The 9,627-nt window shown below is 36.5% G+C and overlaps 1 non-coding gene across 1 annotated transcript in view; it reads left to right on the top strand.

The window, feature by feature from the left end:
* The first annotated feature begins 3,654 nt into the window (after positions 1 to 3,654).
* LOC6639139 overlaps positions 3,655 to 9,627 on the top strand; it is a 61,983-nt gene continuing 56,010 nt past the window's right edge. The window contains exon 1 of the transcript XR_006954747.1: positions 3,655 to 3,721. This is a non-coding gene — a transcript (uncharacterized LOC6639139). The remainder of the gene's footprint in view (positions 3,722 to 9,627) is intronic.

Raw genomic sequence — 9,627 nt, 5'->3', positions numbered from 1 at the left:
GTGGTTTGAGTGGTCGTCGGACTGCGGGGGAGGAGTGGCTTGAGGGGGTGTTTATCGGCATTGCCAAAAACTTGCAAATTGCAAATTTACCCATTGGACTTAATGGAACTATTAACACAGGAAATAGGCTTACGAAAAAGAGTTAAGTGGCAAAATTGTTGGATTAACAGCACTCATTTGGGTCAAAGAATGTCATGGATTGATTCTCTTTGAAAATTTATATATCTATTGACTGCAAGTTCAACGATGGATTTGTATTTGTATCTTTCTTTAGATTTTCAAGCACGATTTTTAGTTTTTTTGTCCCCTTGCTTAAAGTTAGTTTAAAATTTTGCTAATTTATAGAATAAAGGTAGACCAAAATTTAAATATTTCAACCTATTTTGGTGTGATTTTCTTACTGTACTTCAATTCGATTCAATCTCCCGGCTGATTCTAGTTTCGACAACAAAGTCGTTAAGACATTTCCAGATAGAGCAAATACAATTTATCTAAATATCATTATTATACATTCCTACCTATATTAACTATATAAATCTAAAAAAAAGAATAAAAACAGCAAAATATCTAAACTTTGATTAAACTCAAATAAATTGATCGGTAATCTTTACCTTTTCCTAAACATTTTACATCGGATACACAAATAAAGGGCAAAGCTTGCTAAACTCATCTTTTCCTGCATGATGGATGATCAAGTTCTGATCTAATTTTCCAAGACGAACATTTCCATCTATTGTAGAGGACCCTTTCAGGTGATTGTAAAACACCTATGGCATATTCGCAGGCCATAAAATTATTCGATCCGCCCCCATTGTCTACCCTTGACTGTTTAAAGAGAAAAAAGCAAACCCACCCGAGCAATAACTCAACTCAACTCCCGCAACTTTCAAGTACAATGGGTTTTTTCTTTTTTTGAAAATTTGCGATTAATACCGTCACAAGTTTTAGGCGGTTTGGGGGAATGGATGGGGATGGGGATGCTTTTTGGGTGGGTGGTTGGTTGCAATTGTTGGGGTGTGGCATTTCACATTGGTGGCATATGCGTAGACGACGTGTTGCAACTTCCGGAGACGCCGACGACGACGACGCTGCAGACGACATATTCTGCAAAAGCGAAAAAAAGTGATTACGCGGCATTTGTGGCAAGAGAAACAGCAAAAGCAAAATCCAAACCGGCGACGGTTTTTGCAAACATTTCTAAGAATGCAATCGCGTTTCTCACACTTACTGCAAAATCCCCTCCGTCCATTCATCACCTTGCCATACCCCGTCTAAGCCAACTTACTTATGGCGCGGTGAAAAGCAATGCAATGCAAGGCAAATGCATTTTCAGGCGGCATTTTCTTATCTATGGCACTTGAGCGCCATCTATTGGCATTTAGCGCAACTAGACCAGAGAGAGAGAGAGACTGAAAAAGTTTTGAGAAATTGAGGGAGAAACTATCTAACCTATGCATTTTTATCTATGATGAGAGAGACAGAGAGGTAGAGAGCGAGAATGAGTGAGAGAGTTGCCGTTTCTCTGTTTATCTTTGGTCTTGCTTGCATTTGCATTCTTCCTTAAATTTGTTGTTTCCTACGGACCGCTCCCCATAAAAAAAAACCCCAAAAAAACAAAAACAATAACAGAAAAATTTCATTCTTTTTTTTTGGGGTTTTTGATTTCCATGTCGAATGCCGCCTCATTTTTGTGGTGTTGCATTGAATTGGATTTTCCTTCACTGTTTTTTTGTTTTGTTTATCTGATAGTCTGATAAGCACTTGCGGCCTTAAAGCGTGGGTGAAGCGTCCAATGAACTCTTCCGCCGCGGCAAGGTGTGTGCTTTGGGATCCAATACGACAGGAAGTTAAGTGGATTAATTGGGAAAAAGATCGACCAGAGGGAGGCAATCTCTGTTAGAACAAGCGTCAAAACTAGATAATATCTAATCTGAATACTGTTTCTATTGGAAAATAAACCAAAAAAGAGGAGTGTATGGGATATTTTTGGAATTAAATTTCTGTTTATTTTTTTCAATTAAAAGAACCTTGACAAAGTTCTTGATTTTAGAATTTATATTCTTTATCTATTGGACTAAAGAATGAAATATCATTGGTATCTGAATGAGTATTCTCAATACAAATAAAAATTTACTCTGGTAAAATCGATTATTATTAAAAATTTGATTATTTTGAAACCTTTTTCAGCAGAAGCTTGACTTAAATTCGCAATCTTTCCTTAGTGATAAATGAGAAAAAGTCAAACGATTACACATCTAAGTACCTAAATCTTATAGAAATCAAAATCTTTAGTTTAAGTTTTAAACGAATGATCCGAAAATCCCTATGATTTACTTTTAGATTCTTTCTTTGCTGTTTTAGGTCATATCTTGGCCATATATGTATATATGAATATATTTGTATGCATTTGATATCTATACATTTCCGCATAGCTTAACTTTCTAGCAACATACTAAGCTTAAGTTGGCCTATCGTCGACATGCCCCTTCAATTGTTCCTTTATGACTTTGTCAACAACTTTATAGTCATACAACACTTTGCACTACCGCCCAAAAACATTTTTTGCACACCTGTGCCTACACCTCACACACACACACACACACACAGACACACGCTCGCCCAATCGTCAAACCAATTGAGCATTCAACACCCACGCGTGTCATAAAACCATTTCCATTTGAAGCCAACAAGAAGAAAACAAAAATAGACCTTGTGACTAGAGTTAGTCTGGTTTCAAACCATCCAAGTTTCAATGTATCTAACTCATTGTCGGTGAGAATCCAATTTGAGTTTTTACTCATTGGAGAAGGAATTTGCCGGTTGGATTTGCTCTCGCTCTCTATCTCTCGCCCTCACTGTGTTGTAACTGAGAGAGCTCGCAGATACATTTCGTACTCTCAGATACTTTTTGTTTTGTTTTTGCACAATTTGCCGATGCATTCGTTTTTGTTGTCGTTTCGTTTGAAGCTCGTTGCCCGCTTCGGCAGTAGGCATCGTCGTTGTCGGCACTGTCGTCGTTGTCGCTGTCGTTTCGCGTCTCTCTCACACACACCGACCGTTAGTTGAGTCGAGTACGTGAACGTGTATGGATGGACATGGACCGAACGGAACCGTTAGGCATATAGTTCAATCTCACAAACAAGAAATTTATCTCATCAGCCAGGCTACCAAAGTGATTCGCGCGCGTGTAAAATTGTTTATTTTTTTTTGTCATCGCCAATAATACTAAAAACCCGCCCCGCTCTGCCCTCTGCACCGGTGTGATCCGTCTTCTCGATCACCCCCCGCGCCGACACCAGCCAAGCTACTGCTAATCGTTGTTAGTCTAGTCTAGTGAGGAGAACTTGTTTTCGGGGCGTCGTACGTGTATGAAAAAAATTAATACAACAACAAGTAATCGAAAATCAAAGAATAATCAAAAGACTTGTTTAATGAAATGCCTAATTTTGCGCCGTTTTTATGAATGATTCCTACGAGTGCGAATCGTGTGTCGCGTATCTAATAGATACATTTCATAATTTCAATCTAAAACGGCAAAGGCTGCCACTGCCAACGTTGACGTCGCCGTCGCCGTCGCCTTCGCCGCTGTCATAGACTTGTGCGAAATTTCGTTTGTTTATTTTCAAAATTTTTATTTTCCCTTTTTTTTCTGTGGTGTTTTGTTTCGCGAGTGTTTCTATCTCTCTCACACACACTTGGACAGAAAGAAGAATTCAAGAATGTAAGTTTTTCCTTGTAATTAAGTTGAATCTTTTCATTTAAGTTTGTATGAAGTTTGACTTTTTGTGTGTTGTTCAAGTGAAATGAAAATCAATAAGTTTTATGAGTTTTTTGTTTGAAATCATTAATTATATATGTCTGCATTTTGGGGGGTTTGGAAACAGGTTCAGTTACGTTTTACCTCCCCCAACCTTCTTGGTTTTTTTTTTTGGTTATTTCTGTGCAATTCTCAGAACTTGTTAGAGATGTGAATCTTGGCTCAGGTTGAGGCTGAGGCTCTCGGATGGTTGGTTGGGCATCCTCGAGTAATGTATATGTTGTGGTTTTTATGAGTAACTGGGTTGACACTTCTATGAATTGGAGTCGCAACCAAGTGAGATACATTCTTGAACAGAGTTTCAGTTAATGTCCAAGACGTGAGTTAGAATAATATTTGTGGCCATAAATATTCAAATGGTCTGACATTAGTTCATTTCTACTACTGCTCTCTGTCTCACTCTATTCATATTGAAAAAGCGAACAAGAATTTGTCAGTGGTTTTCCAAGAAGATTTATTAAGGTAGACACATAAAATTGCATGAAATAGACAATTAGCGTGTGACAAGATAAATTACTAACTAAATTCTATATAGACATCTTGTTTCTTGATTCTGTGTAGGAGAAAGAGTTTTAATTACCCAAGGAATTGTCTTTAAAATTCTCACTAATTAATATGTATTTGGAATTTCAAGTGAATTCTGACTAATTAATTAATTTGACAGGATTTCTAAGAAAGAGATAGAAAAAAGTTAAGAAGAAACTCCTTACGAAACCTAAAGAATGTAACTAAAGTAAGGAGACGTAATTAAATTTCAATAATAATGATTAAATGACTTAAATTGCAAAGAAGAAAATAAATTCATTTTCCTTAACTTTTAATCTTTCTATAGAGAAATAAACTGTTTATAGTTTCAAGTGTTTACTAAATATTAGTCTAAATTAAGCACTTAATGGCTCGATGACTTCATTTTGAATGCATTGTGGCCACTTTTGATAGATAAAATTGTGCAATTTAATGTAAACTTGAAAGACAAAAGACTTTTCAAACGTTTAAACTGTTCACACTCAAATTTTTGCACCCATGAAAAGTTTTCCCCCAAAACACACAAATTAAGTTGAACAAAAACATTGCGTCAAAATGTGTTTGGCAACTTGAAAATAGTTTGCATAATCATATTAACCAACCAATTTTCTTGTTGCGATTTCATCACATTGCAAAGATGGAAAATTAATCGAAAACATTGTTTATCCACCATATTTGTTTATAAAGACATCAAAAAAAACAGAAAACTGAAGTGGGAATAGACATATATTGTGTATTTATATTTATAATTTGGCCCTACCACCCCCAAATAACAAAAAATTATTACCCAAGAAGCAAGTAGCAGCAGATGCTGAAATGAGGCGGACGAGGAGGAGGAAGTTCCAGTGAGGCCCAGCCACATGCTTTTTAACCTTGATTAAGTTGACGTTCTAATGATGCTGCTAATGGTGGCGAGGAGATGAGGCTGATAATAATCACAATGATGACGATGATGCTGCTGATGATGATGATGATGCTGGTGGCGGTTCTTGGGGTAGGGAACAGCCGCAACATCATTAACAACATTATCACAACACACACACACACACAAAGGCCCGGGCAAAGGAAAAAGTTTCCCTCCACCGCCTCTCTAAAAAAACTTCACTCTTCCCCTCTCTGTCTTTCACTTTGGTTTTTTTTTTTGTTTTAATTGCCGCCTGGCACTCAGCTAATGTAATTTATATTACATCTTATGCTCTAAAAGCTTTAAGTAGCTGAAAAGAAGGTACCTATAAACACACACACACACACACACTCACACAAAAATGTGGTGGGGGAGAAGAGGGGGGAGAAAAAAAAACCAGCAGCCAGCAGCAAAGTGCAGCACATCCCAAAAAGATGCTGTTTATATTTACCTAACATTGTACTTGAAAGATATTTTTGTTACGTTTTTGTGGCACTTCTCACTCCCTTTTGCAAGCGCCTCGCTCCCCTCACTCTCCTATCCCTCTCCTCGCCCTACAACTCTCTTCACTTGCTTGCGTTGTTTGTTTATCTAATGGCTAAAAAATATTTAAGCTGTAAAAATTTGTAGCCCTCTAAGATGGCTAAAAGCTGCTTCTCGCTTCTCTTTTCTGTTTTATTTACACAAGTCATAAATACTTTTAGAGCCAAGTTAGTAAAAAAAAGAAAACAACAACAACAACGAGGAAAAAAAAGGTTAAGGTAGACTCTCGGACTGCGTAAAAGTTGAAATATCTTTCTCCCTCTCTTTCTTTCTTTCGTTGAACTTGCTATATTTTAAATTTATGTAAATTTTTTTTTTTGGTTTGGCAGGCCTCAAGCCCCGACCTACCCCCCCTGCAATCTGCTTTGACTGCCAAACTCCTCTTAAATTTTTTTTCTCTCTCTTGCCGTCTGTTATCTTAAATGTTTTTCCTGTTGGTAATTAAAAAGTTTTCATTTCCACTCTTGTGTCTACTTAGATTAGCTAATGCAGGTTGAAATATTTTGGGGGGGCCTCTAAAAGAAACACACACACAGAGACACAGACACAATGTGGCCTTGAAAATGGGCCTTGTTAGTGTGATAAGAACTGTATATGGCAAGATGATGCTATAAGTTTACTTAAAGATCTTAAAGTCTTCCCTTAAGCTATGTAAAACTAATTTCAAGTCACTGATGAGGCAGCATCTCAGTCTCAGAAGTCAGTGGCAGTGGCAGTTGCAATCTATGACTAGGTTGTTACGTGCTTCTACCTAATTACAATGGCTCTTAGTTCATTAGCCAGATAATTTTATGTAACGACCCAATGCTGGCAACACCCTGACATGGAGGGTTAATAACTTAACAACAATATTTGCAAACATCGACAGACGATGTCCGTCTTACATGTTCTTAGTGCGGCTCATTAGCCCTAACTTTTCAAGTTGAAGTTGCAAAGAGTCGCAACATTGTAATAATCAAAGTGATGGACTCAAGTAAAACAAGAACTTACTTAGAAACATGTTATTAAGTTTTAAACAACATCAACTAGATCATTTAATTTGTAATTCATACTAGCCTTGACATTAATAATAAATGTATGTAAGAAATTATATAATAATTCTAATAACTACAACAATTAACCACAACTATTCAAGCCAAGTTGATTGCTTTCGAGCACAAATCAAAAAACAACAGCCAACAGCCATAAAATAACCCACTAAAAACCATTAACAATTACAATATATATACATATATATATACTAGCATATTCGAACTCGAACAAAGTCAAAGCAATTTCTAGACTTAATCACTTTTAATAACAAGCCACCCAAAATTCAAATCGAATCAAACGAACCAAACCGAACCAAGCAAGTCTATTAAAAATACATATTTTGCCATTAAGTTTTTTGTTTCGTTTTTTTACAAGCTTCAATGTGAAATCATCGGGCAAGAACTTTGAACAACATGCGATAATATGTAATTAACTATTTTAATATGAGAAATAAAAACAATCATAAATTTAATTAACATAATTTTGTTGAACGGAAAACGGATGCGCATTTGCCTGAATGAATGAATGAGCGGCGGCATCTCCGATGTTTGAATAATTTTGTATATTCGAATTTTGATCACGTTGCTCTAATTAAAATGAGACGAAATATTTTCATAGCTTTTTGTGAGGGAAAATTGAAAGTACTCTAAAGAGAGAGAGAGGGAGAAAAACATATGGAAAGTGAGACAATTGTAGAATTTTTAATTTTAATTCTTCTCCTATCAGTTGAGCAGCTGCTTTCGGCACGTGCCAAACGTTGTGCCAGAGTAAAAGAGTCAATTTTTTGATCCAAAAGGTATTATAGCCATATATTTGAGTGTGTACATACATATGTATATGGGGTACATTGCTCTACATTTCATTGAAACATAGTTGTAGCATAGATATAGAGGCATAGGAATAGGAATAGGTCGGTCGGTCTATGCGTCATGAAGGCAAATGAATTGGTTGCTCTTTATCATTTGTTTACCTTACGCTTTTGAGATAAGGCGCCAACTGTGAGCGATAAGATAAACTTACTCCCGATTCTAGGGTGTGACGACGACGCATTGGTCTTCGATATTTTTCTGATTTTCCTCTCAGTCTATACCTATAACTACCTACATACATACATATAAATATATATACATAAAAGAACTGTGTGCGAGACCTGCAATTGTGTTGTGCAAGCCTGATTGTGGCAGAAGGCAGAAGGCAAAGGCGAAGGCGGTGTAGAAATGATGCGGAGGTGTGCGGAGTAGCCGTTACTAATGGACTTCTTACTTATTTATGGCGACTGAATGTTGGTCAATATTTGTGTATTGTGATGGGGGCGGGAACGGGTGGCGGGTATAGGGGGAATACCACAAAGAGAGACGAGACCCTAAGAACACACAGAAAGAGAGAAAGAGAGACCGAGTAGAAGTGAGTTACCTAAAAGCTGGCTTAGCGCATGGATGAAGTTGAAGAAATAATGAAGAAATAATTTATAGATAGGATAAATACATATTGGTAAGAGAGTAAGCAAATGGTAAAAGTCATAAACAAAGCAGAGAGAGTGAGAGAGTACAGATTGGGACTGCTTCAAAGACAAACAAAGAGTTCTACTTAAGATAATAATAGAATATGCGCTGTCTCAATCGGATTTCCGTAATACACTGAGAACAAAGCAGTCCAAAGTTTCCTATGGGCCAAGAGGTGTATATGATTAAAGCCAAGCTTTAAAATAAGTAAGTGAGCCATCAATGGTTATGGCCCCCATTTCTGTCAGCTGGCCATCTGTATACATAAGTATATATTTAAGCGATTTTTCATTTCATTTAACTCATTTTAATTTGCTAAACTTGAATTTCCTTGTTCATAATTCATTCGCTCACGACCATAGACATACATAGACACACACAGACAGACATCGGTTCTTCCATCTGTTTACGTTTTGATGATATACTAAAATATATACATATATATACTTAGTGTATATCTGAAAATGTAAACATTTCTAATTTTATACACTGCCACACATTGACCATACACAACAATGAAAATCCATTAAAATAATGTTCTGGCATTTAAGACGAGGGGTAAACAAGAGGTGAAACTGATTGAAACTCATGCCGTTGTAACGAAAATTCAATGCCCTCTGCCCATAATCAATATGGTTAATATAGAGACATAGAATTTTTTTGAAATTTTATAACTTTCTGTTTGTTTCAATTAAAATCCAAATGGAAAATAGTCAAACATTACTTCATTACGATCTTAGGATACGCCTAGACAAGTTCCATCCTTTTTATTGTGCTCATGCTCAAGCTCTTTTGCATTAACCTGTCAACAATCGACCTCTTTTATCTACAAATTTAATATACCCCTTTCGTTTGTGCAGGGTATAAAGTATGAAGAAACCAAAAGACAGCTACAAAAATAAAGAAAACCAAAAGGAAAAAGAAACAAAAACCGAGAAACATGCTTGCAAACATGATGATAATAAAAATGGCAACGGGACAGAATTCAGACTGAAAATTTATGACAAAATATGCAAAAATTTGTTACACTCCAAGCTTGACAAGAAAAAAGAGAGACCGTAACAGAGGGGGGGAGACACCAATGGAGTGAGACGAGGTGAAGCAAAGTGGGGCAAGGAAGTTGGGTGAGCCGGCTCAACTCTGATGCCAATGATATAGAATAGATAGATGATGTTGTGGCCACATAGTTAGTTGACGCCCACAAAATCTACAACACAATGTCAGACCATAAATAAGAGGCAAAGGCAAATACTCAAACAAACAAAAAAAAATAACCAAAAAAAAAAAAGAAAAAAAGAGACAGC

This window comes from Drosophila willistoni (assembly GCF_018902025.1).
Source record: "Drosophila willistoni isolate 14030-0811.24 chromosome XR unlocalized genomic scaffold, UCI_dwil_1.1 Seg144, whole genome shotgun sequence".
Lineage (NCBI taxonomy): Eukaryota > Metazoa > Arthropoda > Insecta > Diptera > Drosophilidae > Drosophila > Drosophila willistoni.
This window is presented reverse-complemented; position numbering and strand designations above follow the sequence as displayed.